General features: G+C 44.6%; 1 long non-coding RNA gene across 1 annotated transcript in view; it reads left to right on the top strand.

Moving 5' to 3' along the window:
* Window positions 1-500: 500 nt before the first annotated feature.
* The window catches only part of LOC144773991 (uncharacterized), a 148,866-nt gene continuing 135,072 nt past the window's right edge, over window positions 501-14,294 (top strand). Inside the window, exon 1 of the long non-coding RNA XR_013600086.1 lies at window positions 501-636. This is a non-coding gene — a long non-coding RNA (uncharacterized LOC144773991). The remainder of the gene's footprint in view (window positions 637-14,294) is intronic.

Genomic DNA, 14,294 nt, shown 5'->3' with positions numbered 1-14,294 from the left:
CCTTTGGTTTACGAAATGCATGCCATCAAGTGAATGTCTGGCTTCTAGGAGGTTGCTTTTCTATTATGTGGCAACCACTTCTCTTTTCATACACCCTTCCCCTTCTATTCTATCCCCCCGCTCTTCCCCATCCCCCTCCTCCCCTTCCACCCCGCCCTCTCTCCCCTCTCCTTTTCCTGACTCCGGTGCCACCTGCCTGCGCACCCCCTCCTTCTGTCTTATTGAGACTGCAGCTCAAATTGAAGTTCGAGCTCCCCTGTGAATAATTATGGCCTTGGAGCTCACTGTACACGTACTTTTATTCTTTATCCTTTCACAAGTCTTTTATGCTCAACCAGGGCTTGGAGTAATCTTAATTAATCAATTACATACGAGCGCTGATCCCCCTTAGTTTTTTGCCCCTAACGCTGCGATGCTTTATTGACTATAAAGAGGATAACACAAGCGCACTATTGCTTTAACAACAGGGACGCTCTGCCCACCGCGCCTCACCCATTCGGCACGGGGTGACGGGACTACGCGCGGCCATGCCCCCAGCCGCACCAGGAACGACGCTTCGGAGCCTCCGGTTAACACACATGGGGCGCCAAGGGGATTTGCAGGTTAGGCGAAATAGCCGTTCAGGACTGCTCACAAGTAAGTTGCCCCGACCAGGACGGGCAGGCACCGGGCATTTTCTAACAGCGAGTAGGCTCCGCTTTGATCACGACTATGGATCTAACCCCCTTTACCTCCCCCTCCCCTGCCTCCCCTCCTCTCCCCTCCCTCGCTCCCACTTTTTGTTTTTGACCTAGATCGTGGCAGGATCTGGTCTGTGCAAACCCGACACCCATGAGGCATACTACTGTAGCGCTTCAAGTAAGCGTTTTACTGCCCTCACTGAATGTATACGTGCGTATGGCTTTCTGCTTGTGTATTGTATGTCAGTATGACTTTTGCGACTTTTTAATCACGCTCGATTTTGGGCGCATTGACACCCACGTTTTACAGAACTTACGGTGAATGTATAAACGTAGGTTAGGGAGCGATCTTACTTCCCTGTAAACACACGTTTTACTAGTGAGTGGGTTATGAGTGCACAGACTCACTGCATCAAGTGGGTTGTAATATATATTCACGGGCTCTGTTCGAAGCCCAATGGTGCTCGTTGCATGCCAATAACACCTAGGCATGACCACCTATGAGCCATGCATTAACACGCATCGTATCTCTTCAACTCTTTGGGTGTCATAATTTGAGGAGCACTTTGCACACGCCCTGTGTCTAATGTACTGAACTGTGTGTTTGCCTTTTTTCTTGTTTTCTTCTTCCTTTGAAGGTTCTTTTTTTCTCGGAACCCTTCTTCCTTTGAAGGTTCTTTTTTCTAGGAACCCTGGAGAAAGAAATTCTACAATCACTTAAAAATGTTATGGTGGTTTTTTCACGTAGTCAAGGGCAGAGTACACCTTAGCGAGTGTATGCCACCCAGGCTACCACCACTGGTCCTGACGAAAACCCAATAATCATAACAGCGGTTGAAACATGTAGATTGTAGACCATTTATATTTTCACTACAAAATCCTTGACACCATAGTCCTACCGAATCTGGCATGGTGTCCAGCTTATAGAATTTTTATTGTTGGCCAGACACTCCAGAATAAAGTTTTGATAGTGAGTAGCATACTGGACAATTTTTAAATCACCAACCCCTTTTTTATACTCTAACAAAAAATTCAAAAAACGAACCCGCTCCACTGTAGTCAGGTGTCGCAGCACACCCGGATGGCGCCCGGCTGTCCGGGTGGTACCCCGACGATGAAGCATGTCACCAACTAGGTTGGTGAGTGAGGGGTCTTCTAACAAAGGATGAATTTGTCCTTTCAGGCATTTTTGTGCACTTCTATTCTTCTGACGGAGGCATAAAGGCACCTCCTGGGGCTACTCCTCCATTTATTTGTTTAAAAAATAACAGTGTCCATGTTGACCTATGTAAATTATGTGGAACAACTGATCTATTCTTTAGGCCGAATCATTATCACAATGTTAATGTGATGAATCTATGTCACACCACTTTGTCCGTGTCCACTCCCCTCACAAATCCACAATGGTCACAAACACTCCTTTCCTCTCTTCCCTATCCTGAGCACCGAAATGTGTAAATATTTGTATATATACTAAGTACCATTTGAAGAGCATTGTGCAACTGGTTGCTATTTACAACAACTGCACATTAAATCAGTGATTTATTTCGTAAAAACGTGGTATTTTGGATGTGAATGACTATGTTTATCTAAAATTGTTTCATACTACCTTACCATTTTTTTACTGTACTGTTCCACTTGAGTTGGTCACAGGGCGTTCTTTATGGGTTCCCTCTAATTATGCTCATCTCAAATGTTCTGTTAAAGCTGTGAGGGGATGGTGCAAAGTGCGCCCCTTTCTGGGTGAGGAATATTTGTTATGCTGATCTGCTGGATCTTAGTATTCAGTGTCTTCTTCCTCTTCTGGACAGAGCAGATCTGCTTTCACAACAGCACGGTTGAGTTCTCCACGCACAATCCTTTGAAACTTCGCGTAGACACACGGAGATTGAGCAGTGCCAAATAAAGGCATTCATCCTCCTGCCAGCTAGCCCATTTCACTCTGGCTTCCTAAATACTAGCCACCAAGTTTTCTTATGCTGGCTACTGTGACAAATGTGTCCCTTGGTGCCAGGCTGCAGGCTTAACCCCCTTTGAGATGTGCCTGTCAGATCTTCTGTGCTTTGCTTTTTTTCTCTCTCAGTGGGCTTTGGTGGTCAGTACTGTGAACGGATGCCGGCTAAATTGTCCACTTTCCTGTGCCTCCCTGACCAACCTTCTTTGTTAACATCACCCCATGTAACTCATTACTTGAAATATTTGCAGTGCATATTTCCACCTTAGCCCCTTGTTGTTCTGTAGTGGAACTTAAAATTGTTTCTGACTGTAGGAGGCTGGATATCTGACTATGGTTACCCCAGATTTTTTGCCTTGTGTTTAGCTGGTTTTCGACTTAGTTGGCCTGGGATCCTGCTAATCAGGACCCCAGAGTATCTGCTCTCACTGTAAATTGGACTCCATGTACTCTAGGTACATCTCCAATTGGATATTGGGTCACCTTATGAGTCCCTGTACAGTGTACTATAGGTACCCAGGGCATAGGTGCACCCAAGGCCTACCAGGGGCTGCAGCATATCTTTTGCCACCCCTGGCTGGCCATCCGAACTGACACAACTGGCTGATCACTCAGCTGGGGCAAGGTCGTGTAATCACCCATTGCTTAGATATAGTATTCCTATGTCTAACCTTATATCTGGACACATATACACCTATAAGTCACTCCTATGGCAGGCCTTAACAATCCTGAAGGCAGAGCGCTTGGTTTTATGTGAGATTGTGCTCTAGAATGAGCTGAGCCTGTCTGCAGCTTTCGGAACCATGTCCTTATAGCTGTTCTAGGATATTGCCATACCATATACTCTTAAGTGCATTATGAACCTCGCGGTTAAATGCTATCTTTGGTTTGGCTTTATCAAAGCATGTTGTGTAAGGTGTCATACGCTTTGGAATACTACCCCCTCGCCAGTCCTGGCGACGGGGGTAGCATTCCACCCTTCTAGAGGGAAAAAACATGTTACTTCCATTAATCTCGGTTAGAGTTAACCAGAGCCTCAGCATCACAAAATGGATGATGCTGTCACAGACACAAGTCTGACCTCCTGCTGCTGGGAGTCCTCCCAGCGAGGGAGGCTAGGACAATAGGTTTCCTGTCACAGGGAGGTGCTAGCACCACCCCAGACAGGAGATAGTGGATTGGGTCAGGGAGGGCTGAATGAAATAAGACACTGCCTGGGGCACACAAGGTGTCCCATGCATAGTCCAGTTCAAACCGGTGCTGGGGCACTCCAGCCCCAGCTCTGGCGCAAAACTGGACAAAGGGAAAGGGGTGTAACCACCCCCTTCCTGGGTCCCACCCATAGGAGGGACCTAGCAGGTAATCCAGGCCCTAGATTTGGTATATAGGTAGGAGCTGTGTCCTTAGACTTTAGATAATCCTGACGGAAACTCTGATACAAAACTCTGGACCCTTCGACATCCTACTCAACGTAGAAGACTGAAGAATCTCCCTTGTGGTCAAGGAGTGACCACCCTGTACAAGCAGGCAGCATCAAGAGCTCAACGGTTTGCTTTGTCATTGCTCCAGCCGGAGCTTGAACACAGAGCCTGACAAGACCCGGACTTCAAGACATACAACAGCCCAATCCACAGCCACAGCAAAGCTGAAACCCGTGGAGGCGACGAGAGACGTGGGACCGGCCATCTTAGAAAGCCAGCGAATTGCTTTCCATGCAACTTCTGAGGCACCCTCGAAGTTGTGCATTGGGGATTGAGAAGCCCCAGCCCCGGGCACCAACTGCACCGAAGATCACCTCTCCACACTCACCAAGTGCTGCGTGGGGCCCTTTTGCATTTTCCTGCTCAACGCATCTGTCCGGTCACTTGCCTGTTGGCTAGTGGCCTCTGTGACGACGAAATCTGAAATCTACACCACTGGTCTGGTTGCTCCAGACTGGCCCTTGCTTCCCTGCGAAGGAGAAGCCCCTCAGTCCTTGCTGGCCTGAGTAAGAAGCCATCTTCGATTCCTGCGTGGGTTACATTTGCCAAGGCCTGTTGACTCCAAATCGAGATCCGACACTGCCAACAGCGAGAGCCTTCGTGGGACAGTCCGTATCCAGCTCCTGGTTGTCGTCGACACCTCCTGGTCCACGTGGCTGCAGAGACAAGCTTCACGACATCTACTGATTGCTTCCCGACATCACCTGGTTCCTTCCTGGTCACTGGCTAGTGACCCAAACTCTGTCCCCTCTGCTTTCAGGTAATCTTCATCCTCGATCCACCCTTGCATCCAACCGGACTCTTCTATCCTGGTCGCCTGCAGCATCTTTTCGCCAAGGCTCCATAGAACTCCACAACGAAACCCGACACACTTTGAGACCTGTGCACCCGCTTCCTGTGGGTTAGGTAACGCGAGTACTGCGGTGCTACTGTGTAGGTTTACTCTCCTAGTATCCTAGTTTCAAGTGGTTTAGTTCTAGTCCAGTCAGAAGACTCCTAACTCTTTAACTTTCTAACTTTACGCACCCATTGACTTCTATGTGTGCACGCGTGTGCATTTAGACACTGCACCCGCATCCCGTGGGCCTCCTGCTCCCTAACTACTGTTAGTCCAGTGTAGTTGTTCGTGACGTGGTTCTTATACCACTATTTTAGTATATTTTTTAGCGGGCCACCAGGGCCTATCCATATTTGTGCAACTTATTGTATGCTATATTAAGTTATTTGTTATACGCTTGTGCTTCTGTCCTCATAAAGAGTACAGAGGGTTGTTTTAGAAATAAATACATATATATTTAGAATATATAACCTGGGTGGTGTCCTTTCATTTGGTATTAAAGGGATTGCATATGGTAAAACAGCTGGCTTCACATGCCCTCTTGAGTTTAGCCTAAGACTGCTTTTGTCCATGCTACCACTAGGATAGCTGGTCTATAGGGTTGACTTTATAACCATCACCATAAGGGTTGTTTGGACTGGTGCAAGGTGCTCACTAGAATAGTGAACATCATATACCAGGCCAACTTCTCACACTGACCTCCCCATGTCATAAGAGTTTATTCCGATGCACAGATCTGTTTGCCTTTTGCCTTCCAAAACTGTCATTCTCCTGTCAATCTTTTCGGCCTGAGGGACAGATAAGTTACTCACCCTGTCGGGGTGACCACCAATTGCAGTATTTTACCGGGACACGCTAGGCCTGGGTATTTGACCTTCCATTCTGACACAAGTGGTGTCTGCCTTCCACATGGACCAGTCTATTACTGTTCTATCTTTCCTCTTTCCATCCTTCCTAGAAGGAGCAGCTTTTGCACAGGCTGGAGATAGACAAGCTGCCTCCTACGAGGTCAATCAGACAAGATCAGTTGGACGTGTATTGCTTTAATGGAGAAAACGAAGCTAAGGTCTGGTGATGGTGGTTCTCAGGTGATTGCACCATTACCCAAATGGCGCTATTAAGACACAGCCTGTTTGTACTTTCACTAGACACCAATATCAATACATTCAGTTAAAATGAGAAGTACTTTACAGTTGTTAGTTTCTTATATCTCCTGAATGAGGGCCCTTTCCAAATTCATTTCCATCACTTCACCTGAATACATTCAGACATTATACATAACAAGTGTTTTATGGTTTGTTGCATATCGCTTCCAGGGGGCTAAGATACAAAACCATGAAAGAAAAAAAAAACAAGTATATAATTTATATTCATAGAAGAACAGTTTCTGCATACCATCCAACCAACTCAGTAGCTGACATGCAATATCTCTTTTTTATGTCATTGTACATAAACCAATCATTCGTGTACTTACCATTTGTATATCATTGTGAACATTTCACTAAAGCTGAAAAAATACACAAGATGTCTTTTTGTCAAAATGCCATCATAAAGATACCTTATGAAAATTAGAATAGGAAGTGTGAAAAGAACTGGTGCCCCCAGTTTGCCCAATTTGTTTCCATACATTTACAGTCCCTAACCTACTTTACAACTGTATTCTACGGATCTCTGTTTTAGATTGTCTAGTCTCACAAATACATTTGCAGGTGCCTGTTAACTCCATTGGACCGTTACATATCTTATTACATTCTTGTATATAAGCACTGTTAACCATGGATCCTGTATTCCAGAGGTTTCAAATGTAACAAATTAAATTCCCAAAGGATACCTCATTCTAACATTTTCATACTCACAAGTGCTTTCACAGTTTTCTCAGTACTGGTTGCCACAGTCATATTTCATCAAAAGCCCATGGCATGGCTCTGAATGTTAAATCATATGTAGATAACTGATTTTGGGTAATTCAATGTATATCATCCTACATATACACCTAACCAATTTTAATCCATAGTTTTACTTCTGCTGCCAGGTCTTCCTCTTAATATTTAAATTCTCTTGATCTGTTTCACAGCTCCCAACATTTTCAGTGTATTTATACCATCCGGATACCTGTCCTTCCTGCGCGGAGAGCCTTAACGCTGTGGTGTTATCTAAGAACAGGAAAGCAATCCTATTTGTAGTTCACAAATAAACTCCTAAAAGTCTATCCAAAACTTTGCTGTTGGCAATGACATGTTCATTTGAACACAACAACCAAAAACAAATAAAGAAAAAAGGGTCTCAAGTATATACCTACAAATTCTCAAAAAAGAATCTTCACAACTTGTTAGAATATTGACAGCAATCATGCCTCAGAACACCGTGCTCGTAATACATATTCCTACTTGGTACCAAATGCAAACGACAAGGATTTATGCTCTTACTTACTAAACCAAGGACAATAAAAACAGTGTTATCAGACAGCAGTCTCGAACCTTCCTGCTTCCAGTTGCTAGTCTCATAATCATACCGGCTTATTCGGGGGGAACAAAAGAAAAGCACTTATGTTCTTGATCACAAACATAAACACTATGGGGAAGAGCGTAACCTTCATTTTTATGACTTCAACATAGTTATAATATCACAACAAATATATATTTTTCAAATCAGTGCTTTTACTTTCCATATTGAGCTGTCAATTCATATAGGATGAGCACATTACACTTTATAGTAAAATATTGTACTTGCAGTATTCAAATCTGAAATTTTTCCTGGGTGCATACTTTTCTCATAATCTTCATACCTGTATTAACTTTTCATATCTAGATATACATTTTTCTAGGCAGAATATGTTACTATTCTCTGGAATTGTATTTTTCATATATTCACATGCTTGAATCATTCTCTGTCATCAGGCTGAGAATCCCCTGTAACTTTAAATAGCGGTAAACAGTGTTAAATTGGCTTTCGGCCTCAATAACAGTGTTTGTTTAGTAGCACTTCTAACTCATTTGAAACAACTCAAACTTTAACCAATGAGGTGGAGGTGCCGAGCTCTCCTACTTCCCCTAGAGGTCATTATATCTCAGACGTCTACCGAAAACAGTGTTTGAGGGAGTCCCTGAGAAGAACTCTGCCCTAGCCTGTATTCAACCTTTTATTGGACCCTTTTGAATCTTTATTTAGGCCACCAGGGGTTTCTTTCTGCCCAATCTTCAGACTGCAACGAATTATGAGTTGTTTTTATGGGATTTATGAGAGTTTCACCTTAGGCCTGACCCATGGTGACCAACAACTTTCACCGACTACCACTGTGGTGGAGAAAGAAAAACTATTTCCTTTTAAGTTCTGTTCAGACCGCAGTCAAAGAAATTCTGTACTGATGATCATGATCATTGCATTTAGGGCCCGATGTAGGTAAATCTTTTTTACCACTTCTTAAATACCGATTCATACCGAATCGGTATTTAAGAAGTGGTAAAAAAGAGGAGGGCAGATGTAGGTAATTAATTACCGAATCGGAAGGAATCGGTATTTACTGATTCGGTAAATACCGAATCGGTAATGCCCATTGATTCCTTTGGGCATTGAAGCCCATAGGAATTAATGGGCATTACCGATTCGGTATTTACCGAATCGGTAAATACCGAATTTTGCAAGGGTGCAGGGGGTGTCACATTGACACCCTCTGGCACCCCAATTACAGGCATGTGTGCCATGTGGCACACATACATGCCCTAAGGGCATGTCTGTGTGTCACATGGCACAGGTGTGCATGCACAGATGTGCATGCACACCTGGATTCGGTATTTCACCACCCAATTGGATTGGGTGGTAAAATACCGACTCCTAAAGGCCTGTGGCACTGTTTGCTGTGCCACCTACATGTGAGATTTACCGAATCGGTAAAATTACCGATTCGGTATTTTACAGAATCGGTAAATTTACCGATTCGGTAAATTTACCGATTCGGTAAAAAAGGTCCCCTACATCTCAATAACCCATTTACCGGTAGGTAACGGCCGAATTCGGCCGTTACCGACCAGTAATGGCCACCTACATCGGGCCCTTAGTGCCTTTATCCACTCACAACTGAGAAATACTCTACCATGATCTCCAGTCACTGAGACTGATGCCGTGGTTCCTGTCCACTAGCCATCTGGATATCCCTTCAGACTGTGCTGAGATCTTAATTAATGCAGGCTCGTGCACTACCCACTACAAAGGCCTACAACTCAAAGTGAAAGAGATTCACCCTGTGGTGCAAATAGGTCCATAACCCTATTTCCATGCAATCCCATCAAGTGTTGCCAAACTTGCTTGCGCTAGCCAGAGTGGTCTCAAGTATGCATCAATCAGGGTGCACATGGCCACAGATTCAGGAGGACAAAATACTCTTCCTCATCCTTATTCTTACAGAGGATTACAAAACATTTTGTGAAAGGGCTTTTTAGAGCCGTTCATCGTGTGAGGTATTCTCCTGTTAAATTCCATGTTGAGCCAGCTCATGCCACTTCCTTTAACCCCTTTGGCAGCGGCGGGATTGCTAGGGGGCAGGGGGGGGGGGCGCGCGGCGCCACCATGCTCGTGACGGAACCACTCCGTCACGAGCCGCGGTGGCGCTGTGCTTGTGACGGAATGGTTCTGTCACGGCCCTGCCCGCTCAATAGAACGTGTCGCGCAGGCGTGAAATCAGCACCGCGCAGGCGCGGCGGCCGGGCCATGACGGAACCATTCCGTCACCAGCACAGCCCCACCGTGGCTCGTGACGGAATGGTTCCGTCACGAGCGCGCAAGGGGTTAAACCCATTTTTCAGAGTGCATCTGAAGTTCGTCTCGCTCTCACTTCATCCAAGACAGATGGTATAGCCAACACTCCCCACCCTCGGCTATGCACAGACCTCAACCAAGTGCAGCGGATTTGGCAACAGGGCCTGGCCCAACAAACCGTACTGCGGAACCTTCTCCAGAACTGTGGTTCCAAGACATCAGATAGGAGAGAAAGCTCCAGCAGACAATCAGAACTATCTATTTTAAAATCTTTGGGAGTCTCAGAGGAACTGCGTTACTCAACGATCCAGATATCTCAAACTTTTTATCAGAGTTAAACAGTTATGTCCAACCCAAACACCTTTTAAAACACTTTGGAGCAGATTTACGATGTTTTTGCATTAGGATTGTGGCAGTCTAGTCCCAAATTTATTATGTGTAATTACTGAGCCATGCAAAGCCACTTTGCATGGTTTAGTAAATACACAGTAATGCAAGGCAGTGCCTTGCGTTACCCTCTATTCAGAAGGTGCTCCATGGGTGAAGCATAAGCATGTCCATGCATCCACCCATGGATTTTGGTGCATTGCCAGATTTTCTAAAGATAGTAAACCTGGAAATGCCTCAAAACAATTCACCTTTCCAATGAGGCATTATGAGGAGAAATATCTTTATTTCTCTTTGTTTATTCCTCATTGCAAGTGTACTGCATTCTGCAGCACACATAAAAAGAGGATTACGCTTCTATGGACAGTTTTTCTGTGCCGGAAGGTATCCCTAACGTAGACATCCTTGAACTGTGGTGCAAGGGTGCCTAAATTGGCACTAGGCAGCCTCAAGTGCAAGAGCACAGGGAGAGAGCTGAAGTGTCCTACATCTTATTAGATATGGCGCTTTTCATCTCTCTCCCATTCACGAAACGCAGCGCAGCAACTTGCCTTCCATAAATTCTAAGTAAATCTACCCCTAATTTCTCAAACAACTACTGAATGGATTTACACCAAATATTTCTGTATTTGAAATCAAGCTTTCCTATGGGAGTTGGAATGAAACATTTGTGCAGATTCATCAAAGGGCATCAAAGTTATTAAGAAAACAAAAAATGCTTTCCCTATGGCAAGTCAGACTTAGGCCCTGATTTCGATCTCGGCGGACTGTTTACTCCGTCACATTGATGACTGATAACCCATCCGCCGAAATATAAATAATATAGGATATAATGGGATTTATATTTCGGTGGACAGGTTATCCTTCACCGCTGCGACGGAGTAACCTGTTCTCTGAGATCTAAATCAGGCCCTTAATTACACTGACACTAAAATTTAATTTCAAGTAATTATTATGCAAATATAGTTTCCTTCTGTTCTTAAATTAAGAAATAATAATGCTAAGTAATTATTTTTAAAACATTAGATTGAAATATGGTTAAATAGGCTGTTATTTTTTTTAGAGATGGGTAATGAATAGTAGCAGTTTCGAGTCTTTAGGAATCAGGGTTGAGGGCTTAAGGATGAGTGGTATTTAGAGGTAGAAAATGAGTTTTTAGTGTTCAGGGATGGGTAGGGTATAGGGTTAGTAAGGATTTTTTATGGCTTAGTGAAAGAAAGTGTATAGGTGAGGTATTGAGTTTTAGAGCTCAGAGATGGGTATTTTAAACAATGTAATTTTTTATTTAAGTTATAAATACAATTTATTAACAACATATTATTATTATAAATTTTAAAATAAGATAAACTAATTTAAACTTACACACATACACACAAATGTATAGAAAACAAATGGCACCTTACCTGTGAAGAAATGTGGTCCTGATGTAAAGTAACGTTTTGTATGGTCACCCCCCACCCACACTTTCTGCTCCAATGCTTATGGTTATGACTCTGAAAGTGCACTGCAGCCTGCTGCCCAGGTCCCCCAGTGCCAGTGTTCTCTCCCTAAAACTGTTATGTGTAAATTGGCATCCGCCATTGACAAGGACTTTACCCCTCCTTATAAGTCCCTAGTATATGGTACAAGTGCTACCCAGGGCATGGGAGGTAAAGGGGTCCCCAGGGCTCGCAGCACTGCTTGTGCCACTCTGAGGGACCCCAGTAAACCACTGACAGCAAGCATGCCTTTGCAGACTGTAGGAACAGTGTAAACTGCTCCATTTTTTACTTTGATCTCACCATGTGTGGCAAAGTCAATGGACCGTGTTTAATATATGTCACTCACCCCTAAGGAAGGTCTCCTAAAGCCCAGGAGGCAGGGTGCGTTATATTAAAGGTGTGGAAATGTAAATGCAAGCTTCTATGTCCCTACAGTTGCTTTTACCAATAAAGGACATGATAAGTGATGGAGGGTCCATGGGATAACATGGGCTGGCACCTGGGCAAACCAGAGGTTGGCAGCTCCATTATGGTACCTTCTAAATATGTAGTGTTTGGTATCAAACAACGTGGCTTCTCACTGCTGACATGAATCTTGTGTTGTGGTTGATGTGGCATGCACCCAAGTGGCTATCTCTGAGGTTGCCCACCTGGTTGCCCCAACTTGTCTGTGCTCTGACTGGCAGCCTGTGCTTGCTGCTGCCAAGGCGGGATTCTGACCTACTGCCAGGCAGTGTTAAGACTCCCAGGAGTCAAGAACAAAGGCCTAAGTAGGCCTTAGCTAAGAAAGAACCTCCTTTTTGGTATTCGAGGGCAGACTTCATAGCTGATGCCGACTTCTGCAACCCTGACCAGTGTTATCCCCATGGCTAATATATGTCGAGAAATCACTTGGATACTATGGGAATGATTTATAGAATGGCAGACAGGGTACTGTGTCACAAATGTGCTGGGGGACTCTGTCCTCCAAAATGATGGTCTGCTGGCCAGCCAGGGTTAGGAGGCCCACCAGCCTTCCATCAACCCACGGTGGTTCCATCAACAGACGACTTTCTCCGATGGCCCGACGGAATAGAACCCATCAGAGGAAGGGCATTACATTGCCCACCCTCATTTAGGTGGACGGTATGATGTTCTTTTATTCTATCTATTACATGGACAGAAAAATCAAATAATGACACCCACACTCAGGGAAAAACTCCCTGGGTGTAAGGGTCATTAGCTTTTTCGTTTTTCCTATAATAAACTCCCACATTGGGAGTTTGTTTTTGAAAAACAAAAAGTTTGAAAAAGTTTGCTGGATGGTCATCAAACCCGACACCAGCCGTCCATCAAACATTTTGAACCTTGAAAGGAACTGCAAAGATGGAGATTTTTGTCAAGGTACAGAGATTACCGCAAAGTCAATGGTGATGTCTAAATTTGGCATATGGTAATCCGTAATGTCCTCCACCACCCTGACAGATACCGTACCATCCACTAAACTTCAAATCTGGCCTTGTATCTTGAAGCATATCAACCTCTGCCTTTCGTCTTTCTTTTCTGATGTAATGCCTTTTATGATAAGGTTTCAGAGTATCCAGCCTGTTAATTCTCTTGTGCTAATGTGCTGTCATTAACGTCTTTCAGTTTCTTTCCATCTTTGTAATAGAGTCATGTGGCACCACTTACCTGGAGGAGAGCTACTGCTGGAGAAAAGGTTTCTGAATCCGGAACCCATGCTAGGGCCAGAGGATATTCTTAAATTGAGGAATATGCAGGAAGATATGGGGCCTCATTTATGAAAAGTGACGCATCGCTGTGTGAAAACAGCGATGCGTCACTTTTCACTGCGTCCTCCTTGCGACACCAATGATGCGTCATATTTACAGTATGACGCATCATGTCGCAAGGAGTTACAGATACGTCAGTCTTTCTGACGTATCTGTAAGTTCAAAAGTCACGCATTGCTGGGGTGTGTCACAAAAGTGACGCAACTCCAGCAATGCGTCCTTTCACATGGGGAAAGCCCCATGTGAAAGGGCTTGCGTCAGTCTTACGCCTGCTGTGAGGCAGGCGCAAGATTCTGACGCAACAGCGTCCTAAAAGTGAAGTAGTGAAATCTCGTAGATTTCACTGCGTCACTATTACGAGGCTTTTTGCGGGGTAACGCCCCCTCTGCATACATTATACCTGACGCAGGTATAATGTAGCGCAGGGGTTTACAAAGTGACGCATCTGCTTAGATGCGTCACTTTGTAAATAGTGCGCAAAGGCGGCATGTTTTACGCCGCCGATGCGTCACAAAAAGTGACACATCGGAAGCGCAAAACTGACGCAAGGCCTCATAAATGAGGCCCATGGTATCTACCAAAACTATTGTTACCAATGGTAAGTTACTTTATCTTTAACCCCTTTGCAGCGGGGGTAATTCCCCCGCTGTGCTGGGGGGCGCGCACAGCGCCCCGGTGCTCATGACGAGCTCAGCTCGTCATGAGCACACGAGCACCGTGCCTCATGACGAGCTGAGCTCGTCATGAGCACAGAAGAAGCTCCTCAACGATCCTAGACACGTGCCCAGATATGCCTCTATAATACTATTAAAGCAGCCCACTAAGTGCAAGTGTTGCTGTCAAAGAGTCAAGAGGTAGAGTCACTTAAAGGAGAGTTGATTCCTCATGACTCACAGCTGGGAAAATCATGCAAGCTAATAATGTTCCATAACCATAAATTACAATGTTG

This window comes from Lissotriton helveticus, chromosome 1_1, assembly GCF_964261635.1.
Source record: "Lissotriton helveticus chromosome 1_1, aLisHel1.1, whole genome shotgun sequence".
NCBI classification, from domain to species: Eukaryota; Metazoa; Chordata; class Amphibia; order Caudata; family Salamandridae; genus Lissotriton; species Lissotriton helveticus.
Note: the sequence above shows the minus strand (reverse complement) of the source record. Positions and strands in the feature narration are given on the sequence as shown.